The following is a 12,061-nucleotide window of genomic DNA, read 5'->3' as shown; positions in this document are numbered from 1 at the left end:
CTAACCCTCAAAACCTTGATTTCATCCATTTTTCACCAACAATCCACCATAGATCATGTATTTAAGATGAAGAACAAGTGAAGATCAACATTTTTAACTGATTGGATTATGGATTTTTTGAAGAGATCTCTTTGATCGAGCTTCTCTACTCTCATCTTGGAGGTATGATTACTTTTAACTTGGTATCTCTTTACTTTGAGGATGTTTATTGGTATTATTGTGACATTGATTTTGTGATGGATGTTTGAGTTTACAAAGAAGTGGGTTTTGATTTCAAACATGGAATTCCTTATATATTTTCTCAAAATCTATATTAATGTTTGTAGATTATGAAAACTTTAGTTGAAAAGTAACATTTTACATCATGGAATGGCAAAAGCCCCAAATTTGATAAAAACCCTAGTTTGTGAAATTGAACAATGATATGCTCAAATGGAATTAACCTTCAATTCTTTAAATTTATGATTGAAATATGAGAATGAGATGTCTTTTGACTTGAGATTCATGAAATTGAAAGATTTTGAGATTTTCTTCGGAAGTATGAAGGTTATGTTTTCAAAATAGTTCAATTATTTGAATGGTAATGTTTATCTTTGTTTTCATGGATGTATGAATTCTTGGAATTTGTGGAAATCTTGGAAAGATTGTTTAAGGGGGTCATAAATAACATGGGAGTCTGGGCAAGGAGTCCCTTTTTTTGTGTTTTTTTTTAAAACACTACTAGAAAAAGGGGTATAAGAAGCGGAACCTTTTTGCGACAGTTTAAAATCATCGCAAAAACTTGTTTTTTGCGACGGCAAATAAAGTCGTGACAAAATTAATTTTTTTTTTTGCTACAAAAAATTCACAACTGTGGTAAAAAGTAAGATTATATGTGACAGTTATTTAATTGTCACAAAAAAAGTTTTTCAATATTTTTCTTTTTTTTTTATGCAACAATCTTTATTAATGGTTGAAAAATATTTTATTTTTGCTCATTCATTCGTGACAGTCCTTAACACCGTGGCAAATCCTAGTCCCTAAATTCGTGCCCACCTTCTACCTCCACACGAGTCTAGCTCCTCTGCTATGTTTATCTGTGGCACTCTCTACAGTACCTCCAAAACGACGACGCTTTAAACAAAATGACGTCGTTTTGACTTTTTTATATTTTTTTATTTTGTGTACTTTTTTTTTCATTTCCCCTTCTTTTGTTCTCTCACATCTCAAATGTTTGAGAGACCAGAACCCAACCACCTTACAAATAGAGAGACGAAGAGGAGATATATGATCGGACGACGCGGCAGCGGCAGAGGCAGCGGCGAAGCAAGGTGTTCTGTTCCATTCTTGCCTCTGTTTTTTCTTTGTTTAGCAGATGATCGGACTCCCCCCACACCCTGTCGCTCCCTCTTTCCCGCTTTTCCCAAACTTTCTGTATTCTCTTTAGGATAAAAAAAAACCTTCAATCTTCTGCCCTAATCTCACTTTCTCTTTCTCGCGCCCTGTCGATCATCACTCTCTCTCTCTCGCGGTGGCAACAACACCAGTTAACCCTCCCCTCTTCTTTCCTCTCGCTCGTGCATCACAATCTGTCTTTGTTAAATGTGTTATTTCAGTTGTGGTTTTGGCAATTGGATGCGAATCGAAGCCCTCAGTGTCTAAATCTTCTGGGCTCTGTGAATTTGTTTTCAGTCGGGATGGTTTAGAGTTAGGAAGAGATCCAATTTCATTGATCGAAGTTCAACCGAGTTGAGAAAAATCTCCCTCTCGCTTTGCAGAACAACCCCAAAACCCAGACGAAACTCGTTTCCGATTTCTTACTGAAAATAAAGACATGTTTTGATATTATTCGGTCATCAGGAATGGATGTTGAAGTTGTTGAAGTTGATGGGGGGTAAGAGAGAAAACAATGGGAGAGCAAATATTTCAACTAATACGGGTGAAAAACTGGGTAGAGCTGGAATCTCTTTTGACAGAGAGGCTCTCAATCAGGACGATAATGAATATACAAAACCATATGTTGGTATGGAGTTTGAATCTGAAGAAGCTGCCAAGACTTTATACGCTGCATATGCCAGGCATGTGGGTTTTAGTACCAATGTTGGTCAGTACAGCCGTAACAAGCTTGATGGGCCAATCATTACTTGGGATTTTGCATGTTCCAGAGAGATTTTTAAAAGGAAGAATGTTGAAAGCTGCAATGCTATGCTTAGGATAGAGAGAAAGGATCAAGACAGTTGGGTTGTGACGAAATTTGTGGAGGATCATAACCATTCTACAAGTATTAGCAAGGTTCATTACCTTTGACCTCGGAGGCATTTTGCTGGGGCTACAAAGAATGTAGTTGAAACATTTGAGGCCCCAAGTGATGTTTTTGTCTCCATGGATGGAAATCATGTATCTTATGATCCTAACCGTAGACTGAGGGGTGCCTCCCCTGTAGACACAAATTGCCCAGCTAGGAGTTTTGGCCCTGTAAATTATGGTCAACCCTGTATCAAAAAGAGAACCCTTGGGAAAGTCGCCCAGAATCTCCTCAACTATTTCAAGAAGATGCAGGCTGAAAATCCTGGTTTCTATTATGCAATACAACTTGATGATGACAGTCGCATGACTAATGTTTTTCGCATGACTGATGTTTTTTGGGCTGATGCAAGATCAAGGACGGCTTATAGTCACTTCAGTGATGCTGTTATTTTTGACACTATGTATAGACCAAATCAATTTCTGGTTCCCTTTGCTCCTTTCACTGGTGTAAATAATCCTGGTTAGATGGTTTTGTTTGGTTGTGCATTACTTTTGGATGAGTCAGAGTCTTCCTTCACTTGGCTATTTAGGACATGGCTGTCTGCAATGAATGATCGTCCCCCCGTTTCTATAACCACTGATCAAGATAGAGCCATTCAGGCTTCAGTTACTCGGGTGTTTCCAGAAACACGCCACTGCATTTGCAAGTGGCACATCTTGAGAGAAGGCCAAGAAAAGTTGGCTCATGTATATCTTGCTCACCCTTCTTTCTATGGGGAGTTGTATAGCTGCATAAACTTTTCTGAGACAACTGAAATAACACATTTAACAGTCTCTCGCTCTCGTTACCCTCACAAATTGTCTGTAGCAGTAGCGGCTTCGACTTCCTCACCGGTTCTCCCTCCGGCATCCAGATATAGCTTTCCTCTACTCTCATTTGGTCTCCTCGCCTGTCTTCTCCTCTGCTCTCCTCATTGGTTCAATTGATTGAATAATTTTGATTAAGAATATATTTAATTGATGTATTGTGTAGTTGATGTTTAGCATAATCTGTTTGTTTTCTAGTAGTGTAACTTTTATGTTCTTCAATTTCTGTTAAAGAAGATAATTTTAAGAAAATTTAATCAAATCCCATGGGATTTATATGTACTTATCACTTGAAAAACTCACTGGGGTAAGGAATCAATTAATTCAATTCCATGCAAAACTTGCTCAAGTTTGATTTTGAGAGAGAGAGGACACATAATTCTTTTCTAGATAAAGAATAATATAAGAAGTTATTAAAGCTAAAGATTTCTTTTCAAGCTCTAAAATTACACATTCGATCTCGTGGAAAGAATAATTAATGATAAAACACTTTTCATTGTTAATGAGACTATATTTAGGAAAATTTACCAATAAATCCCATTTCACAAACTATTAAACCAATTAGTCCCAACTTTATTCTTTTGTTCGGATAAGTCCTATCAGTGGGGAAGTTTGTTTTTTGCTGATCCTATTTTCCATATTTAGTGTAACTGTGTGGACGATTTTACCCATTATTGTTATGTTTTTCGCCACCAATATCAAGATCTTATATATATATATATATATATATGTATATATACCAATCCCCAAAACAGAGTTAGTTGTGACAGATTGAGACCGCAAGGCAAGGCAAGGCAAAGCAAAACCCAGAATTCAATCTGATTTTCGCTCCCATGGAGTGGGTTCGAGGCGATTTACTCGGCCATGGAAGCTTCGGAACAGTGAATTTAGAAATATCCAAGAGTCAGAGCCTTCAATGTATTCACGAGAATGGGTTTGTTCATTGTGATCTGAAGCTTCAAAACGTTCTTCTATGTCAAAACGATGTCGCGAAGATCGCCGATTTTGGTTTGGCGAAGAAATCGGGAGAGAAGATCGTGGGTTTTGAGTTGAGAGGTACACCGATGTATATGCCGCCGGAGACAGTGGTGGCTGGACAGCAGGAGGCGGCTGCGGACGTATGGGCTTTGGGGTGTTTGGTGGCGGAGATGGTGGCCAGAACGCCGCCGTGGCGGTGCTCGGCGGAGGGAAATGTGTGTGTGTGTGTGTTGTGTACTGTCTGTGCCATGTGTACTGTGTGCGTTGTGTGTGTTGTGTGTGTGTATCAGTGTGTGTGGGTGTGGGTGTGTGTTGAAGCCATCAGTGTGTGTGTGTGCGTGTATCAGTGTGTGTGGGTGTGGGTGTGTGTTGAAGCCATCAGTGTGTGTGTGTGTGTTGTGTGTGTGTATCAGTGTGTGTGTGTGTGGGTGTGGGTGTGTGTTGAAGTCATCAGTGTGTATGTGTGCGTGTATCAGTGTGTGCGCGTTATGCGTTGGGTGTGTCTTAGAGAGAGAAGAGAGAGCTGGGTTTGGTGTGTGCTCTGTGTGTGTGTGTCTGTGTGTTGTGTGTATGAGTGTGGCTGCTGGGTGTGTGTGTTAATGGTGTTTTGTGTGCATGGTGTCTTGTGTCTGCTAGAGAGAGAAGATGTGTGTGGCTGGGTCTCCATGTAAGAGAAGGAGAATGCCGAGAGAGATGAGTTGTGTCTAAATGAGGGTAATTACGTCTCTCAGAATTTTTCAGGACTAAATGGTTTACTAGAATAAAAATGGGACCAATTGGTTCATAAGTTTACATTTTGGGATTTATTGGTAAATCTCCCCTATATTTATATGGTTACTTTGTCATCAAGAAGCCTCTCTTGAGAGTTGGGGAATTTGAAATTTGACAACAAAAAATAAATGCTCTCATGAGACCTATGAACCAACTTTTGTACAAAGTTCAAGTTCTGTCAGAAGAAATTTGTTTTTATTGTTGAACTATGACTTTTGATATATCAAAAATAAATTAAATTGTTACAAGGGTTAAGGCACATGTGAATTGAATGATTATTCTGTATTTTGGAAATATTATACTAGTTGTGTATCGCCCTTGTTGTAGGCAAATTGATACTTATATGATTTGAAAAATAAAGAAAATTGATCAACAAATCACAAAATTTCATTAAACAGACACAATGGTATATAATGCATCAGATTTATGTGATAATTTCTTATAACACTTATGCATTCATCTCTTAATATCAGTGAGTTGTTTATATTATTTGATTTCAGCTAGTTTCATTTCAAATATCAAAGATACATATGACACACGATTTAATCTTGATTTGATTTGGCACGTGTCTTTAAGTTCCTTCCTTCCTCCCTTCCTTATGTTTTTAGATGCAAATGTTATAACCACCTTAGCTCCATTAAAACGATGGGATTGCTGCTTACGATTTGGAGATCTCGAACCTCTATATCAAACAGATTACCGAAAGGTTGTAAAGTTGGGGTGGGGGACCCCTTTTTGTTAAAAAGAAACTTCAAAAAAACTTAGAAAAGAAAACATATATAGTATATATATATGGGGACTCATTAAAATATTCATCGCCAACTCCCTAGCGCCATCACTGCTACCCCTCATTTTCCCCTCTCTCTCTCTCTCAATTTTTTTTTTCTTAAAGTTGTTTTTGTGATTCTTAGCTAAATTTAATTTGCCGAAAGGTTGATCCATTGAGAACTATCTTTTTTAAGGATCACCCACTGTCAAGTTAATTCGATTCAAATTTTTTTTTCTAATATTCATGTCATCGGCCACTTTTTAAAAATACAGACACTTCAAAATGGGTATTAATTATTGTGTCTATGTTCAACACTTACAAGAGACTAATATATTGTGGATATATGTGTTCACATGTCAAACATACCACAAGACTTCTTTTTTTTTTTTTATAATTATTATTGTGTCTATGTTTGACACTGTCATTTTTTTTATTGCTAATTTTGGATTGTTTTTTCTCTCATGTATAGCTTCTCTGTGTATGGCAAAGATGAATCATGCTATATAATGTGTCTGCAAGGTGCTCAACAAAATGTCACGATGGCATTGCAAAGATGAGATTTGTCATCTCAGTTCTGTTATTTCTTGTGTTCATTTCATGTGGAGGTAAAAACACCTTTTGGGTACTTTTTCAAAAGCTTCAGTTTTGATTTGTATATATGTTTTTGCTTGATTCTGTTTTTCTTGTTTTCAAAAATTGTAGTTGTGTATGATCCATTAGATCTGAATGGGAACATAACAATCAGATGGGATGTAATGTCTTGGATAACAATCTCATAAATTTGTTCTCATGTTTGAAATTACATTCTAAGTGTTTTATTTTATTTTCTTTCTCTTTCTCTCTCTTATGTTTAAGAAGTTAATCAGATGTAATTTACACTGACGGTTCCTAAAATATGCGATTGTTTATACTTTAGTCCCACATCTTTTAATTATTCCACTTTGATCTCCAAAATATATGACCTAGACACTGTAGACTTGCTTGAGCAATTACCTGCTTTGCAAGGGCTTCTTTTTCGCCTTCTTGCTTGCCAGGTGACATAGTGATCCATTATGCTAGTTGTCATGGTTTTGTCCTTTTCCAGTACGTATACAGCGATTATCATTTTAGTTCTTTAATCATATAATTTCTACTATTTTTTAGGAGATGTTGACCATGTGCATTTGTGCAGCTAGAGGGAGTAGCTCGAAATAATTTATTAATTCAATATGTGCTTGCAATCGTAAGGAATTACTGAAAGCTCTATCCCATGCACACCAGTTACTTGGTTTTGTTTGTCTTTGCCTCCTCTTATCTTCTTCCTGCTTTAGGTTGCAGCTGAAAGTATAAAGCTCTATGTAGCTATTACTGATGGAACTCTCAATTTGGTTGACAAGGTAGGCCTTTGATCATCTAGTGGTGCAGTCAGATTGTTGCTTGTGCTCTTGTGAAAGTAAGCATTGACTTGTATTGTGTTTCAGTTTTTTGAGATGCAACACCATGATGCTGTTAGGGCACTTGAAATTTATAATAAGGCAAGGAATCAGGTATACATTGTGTGATTCTCTGCACGCCCGGAAACGTGCACACACAAGCACATGCTTCCATCGAGCATCTTCATGTTTACAGTCTATACTTTTATTGTCTGATCCTTATATTCTAGCTTCCTCTGTAGTTCTTATGTACAATCTTTATCAGTTGTGGAATATATTTGTATGTTATTAATAAAGAACTAGTTACCATTTTTTTTTTATCCACATATATTAATGACTTGAGCACATATGAATCATCCACATCTCAATGCTTCAAATTTTTGTTTGATATCGTGTTTCATAATATGTTGCCTTTATTTTCTCTAGTCGAACTGTGAAGTACTTCTCTAATATGAGAAAAAATTGGGGTCCCGAAGTTTATGGTTGGGCCATCTCATTGAAAGCAATGATGAGCATTGTGGTGCTTATAGGGCTTACAATCTGTTTTATTTATTGGTGGGTGAATAATTATGTTCCCCTTCCAGCTCGAAATAAGAAGGTAAATCCTCTTCAAGAATCCTCTCTCTTTAAGTATTATATTTCAGCAATTGGTGATCCTTTAGCCATCACTAGTCTGTTTTCTGCGGCAAAAAATCTGGTCATAAAACTATTCTGTTTACCAAATTGTTTTGGCGGGTAGGAATGTTGTGAACTCTAGGTTTTGCTCATTTGGCGCCTTAATGGTGCTGACACTTCTTGTTGCAGATGGCCAATTTGGAATGGGTTTTATTGGAGAGACTAATAGATCACTTGCAGCCAAATGGAAGAAAAATCAGAAGGTGGATGGTAGTAGCTTGTTGGACACAAATATGAAAGCTCTTTTTAATTAAATGTGTCTGAAAATGAATGTGTACCGCCCCAAAATAAACACAATATATCCAGCCCATAACAACCAATAAATAGCAACATAAATGAATTGGTAAGCTTTCATTAATCAGAGTTTGATATACAAAAGGTGATACATGTGATAATACATTCATAAACATTACATTCTAAATTTACAATATGTGCTACAAGATAGTGAAAAGAAATGAAAACTAAATAAATAATCATATGCCGTAAAGGCTTACTTATTTCCAAGTCAATGATTGGGTACTTCAAAAGTGAGTCTTAAGCTCAATACAGATAAAACCCAAGGCTTGTACAAAATTAAATACAAAATACGACACAGAGCCTTCACCTCTATAGTCCTCCCAAGCTAAGTTCTTGGTAGAGGTATATCACTAGCACTTGAAAATGGTTTTCCCACATTGGGTGAGCAAAAACCTAGTAAAAATGTTACAACACAATGTATAAATCTTAACAAAGCTATAAGGTTTTATGCATATGCAATGTCAGTGTCAAAACATTTATATCATTTTTCAAAAGTTGTGCTATATTAGGTTCATATCACAATTCTCAAACTCATGCCTTCTACAATAGAAAAACCCGGGGGGGGGGGGGTCAAACCAATACAACATTTAACGGATATTTCGTACGTGGGAAACCGTCAAATTGCATCCATGTAAACGTGGCTTATACAAGCATTACTATTGTCATTTTACAGATATTTTGTCCGCGGGAATCGGCACCTATGTATACATGCGTTTTTCGGGACTTTCACCCTGGACACACATGCCAACTTGATTTGGTGATACACATCTCTTTCCTATGTTCACCCATTTTTCTCAAAATTATATACATTTTCAATGTATTAAATGAGCAACAATTTTCAATGCACATGGATGATAAATTAGTTTTAATTCACTTAATTCTCATGTAATTTTTATAACACTAAGAGCTATTCTCTACCAATAGTTCAAAACAGATATTTCTAAACAGATAAATTTCATTAAAGATACAGTTTTCCAAAATCTTAAGATGGGAGTGATAATACATATCATACTCCGCTATTGTCATCAAAATTATTTCGTGTTCATAATTCTCAACATCAATTCCATTCTCTTTGCAATCTTAAACATTCACATTTTAAAGCAAAATCTTTTTTTCTTTGAAAATCAATTTCAATTCAACAAAATTTATAAAGGGTAGTAGGACGAAGGTGAAGGTCGAGGCAGAGGTGGTGGTATGGCAGCGACAGTGATGGTGGTGTGGTGGTGGAGATGAGAGTCACGGTGGTATGGTGACATTGATAAGATTTTAATTCAAAAAATATTTTTCACATTTTAAAAGTAAAAAAATACTTTCCATCCAAATAAGTTTGTTTCCGTTGACTTTTATTTTTTAATATACCAAATGCAAAAAATAAGAAAAACATTTTTTTACCCAAACCAACAAAGTGTTAAAATTGCAAAATTAAGGTTCTTTGAATTAAAGGTATGCACATATCAATACCTAATGCATGTGAAACCTACAGCATACCTAAATTTATAAAACAAAAGACAGCACTTAAATACATTATTATATCCTCGAAACAAATTTATTGTCAATTGTAATATGTTTTTCATATTATTTTTACTCCCCATTTAGGTTTTAATATTTAATGAGTTAATTATCTAAAAGTTTTATTTACAAATATTATAGTACTTTAGGTCGTATTTAAGATTTTTTTGAACCAATAAGTCATATTTAGTAAAATTGAGAATGTTATCAATTTTTTTCAATTTTTAAAACTAAGAATATTATTAATTTTGCATGGTAATGTTTTAGATAATTATTTCACAAGCTGATAAAAAAAAACAAAGTATGAGATTAAACATTTTGCCCTTTTACTTATTGGTTTGATTTAACTATTTAATAAAATTGAGAATATTAACAATTTTTTTTTAAAATTTTAAAACTGAGAACATTATTAATGTTTTCATCTTTTAAGTTTTTTATTTTATTTTATTTTATTTTTTCTGTTTTTCACATCATCATGCTCCTTTATTAATACAAAATTTTCAATTTTGCACAAAAAAATAATTCAGTTTTTTCAAAAAAAAAGAAAGCATTCAGTGTGTTTGGTTTGAGTTTTTTGGATTAAGTTTTTTGAAAATTGAGTTTTTTAGTTTTCGTATTTTTTTGTTTTTAGTGAATATTTTTAAAATTTTAAACATTTTTTAAACTTTTTTAGATGCACCTTACTTAGATGTATCTAAAAAGTAAAAAATTTACTCCCTCCGTCTCAAAATATTGGTCCCTTTTGGGGAATCCAACTTTTTTTGGTAGTACACTTACTGCATTTGAAAAAAGTTGATTTTCCAAAATTACCCTTTTGATAGTACATTTTTTGAGAATATCAATGTCATAATTGTACTTTTTAAATTATTTATTAATTTAAAAGAAGGGCAAAATAGGAAATTTATATTATTTTTGTACTTGATTTATAAAGAGGGACTAATATTTTGGGATAATGAAAAATGGAATAAGAGACTAATATTTTGAGACGGAGGGAGTATGAAAAAATATTTTTAAAAATTAATAAATACATAAAAATACAAAAAATATACTGAATTCTTGTATTTTTTTTGTATTTTTGGTATTTAGTGAATTTTTAAAAGATTATTTTTTTAATTTTTTTTTACTTTTTAAGTGTATTTATGTTAGGTGTGCTTAAAAAGTTAAAAAAAAAATTTAAAATATTAAAAAAATTCAGTAAAAACAAAAAAATATGAAAAATAAGAAAGTAAAATTTTCTAAAAAGTGTTTTTGGAAAAATGGAACCAAGCATTTTTTTTTTTTGCACATAATTATTATTATTATTAGTATTATTTTTAGTTTTTTCAATTTGAAAATTGATGTTTTTCAGTTTTGAAAATCAAAATAAATGTTAAATCATCATGTTCCTTTATGGATAATCATAAATAATGAACAATCATTGTTTGAAGAGTAATTCCGATTATTAAAAATTTAATGGGACTTAAAGGTCTAAAAAATTTTAGTTAGGATTTAACGGAGTATAAGTTCATAAATAAGAATTTGTGTGTAAATGCTCCATATTTAATTTACAACTTTTTTTTTTTTTTTTTTCAAATGGTTTGAAAAGTTTAAACTTTTAATGGGTGTAAGTTGGCATAAACCAATAGCATAACATACTCAATATCATATAAGTAGAAATTAGTCAAATAGGAAGACAAATAAAATAAAACTTTGATTAATAAGTTAATGAAATTTCTAACCATACTAATTAATTTACATAAAATAAGTTCAATTAATTACTACTTCAAAAGTGCTAAAGATATTTAACTATTCATGTATAGTATGTATCGCGTATCTCTTACTGTATGTATCGTAAAATACATATTGTACGAGCACGAAATAATTCTTCTTGTATGATCCTGTTGATTAAGTTTGTGCTCCTCCAAACGTCGTCGCTTTATTTCCTGAAAACACAAACGTGAACTAGCCGGTGGGTGTGTGCCTTAGCAAATAGACAATAGACACAAAAGCTCTGTGTATTCTAGAGTAAGAATTGAGATATTTGTACATAGGTCATGCTATGAGCTTTTATAGGTTCTGTGTGGCACAATCCTAGTAGGATTTCAACTTTTCTTATAAGAGTCCTCCTAAGAATCACTCACCCTAGTCACTACCAACCAAGTGAGATGGTTTATACAATCCTAGTAGGACTCTACTTTCCTTAGCAAAGTCTAGGAGTCATCACTACAAGCCAAATGTGAGGACTTCCACGGTAGAACAGTATGACCGATCTAACACTAGCCCTTTGACATACTTAATCCGGTGCCTTCATATGCAATGCCTAGCTCGGTCCTTGTACGTTTATATCTCGATTTTGGCTGTTTAGACTGAGCTAACTACAGTAGTCTCTGACCGAGCTAAAAAGGGTGAGGTCCAAGTTGTGAAGCCCAAAACACCTCGGCCCAAACTTCACCTGGTCCTGACTCGTTAATTTTAAGACTAAGATCCACCAGCTCTTATCCCGGCCCAATTTCTAAAGAAGACTTTTCCTTAGCTCTGCTCAATTCATTTATAAATTACCCTCTCACATATTAAACTT

At 34.2% G+C, this 12,061-nt stretch overlaps 1 pseudogene across 1 annotated transcript; it reads left to right on the top strand.

Moving 5' to 3' along the window:
* The first annotated feature begins 1,205 nt into the window (after positions 1–1,205).
* On the top strand, positions 1,206–3,355 carry LOC145801901 (protein FAR1-RELATED SEQUENCE 3 pseudogene; annotated as a pseudogene). The gene has a single exon (XR_014343723.1). The product of XR_014343723.1 is annotated as a protein FAR1-RELATED SEQUENCE 3 pseudogene (transcript).
* The last annotated feature ends 8,706 nt before the right edge of the window (positions 3,356–12,061 follow it).

Source organism: Camellia sinensis, chromosome 11 (assembly GCF_055761805.1).
Source record: "Camellia sinensis isolate YWXY chromosome 11, ASM5576180v1, whole genome shotgun sequence".
Taxonomy (NCBI): Eukaryota; Viridiplantae; Streptophyta; class Magnoliopsida; order Ericales; family Theaceae; genus Camellia; species Camellia sinensis.
Note: the sequence above shows the minus strand (reverse complement) of the source record. Positions and strands in the feature narration are given on the sequence as shown.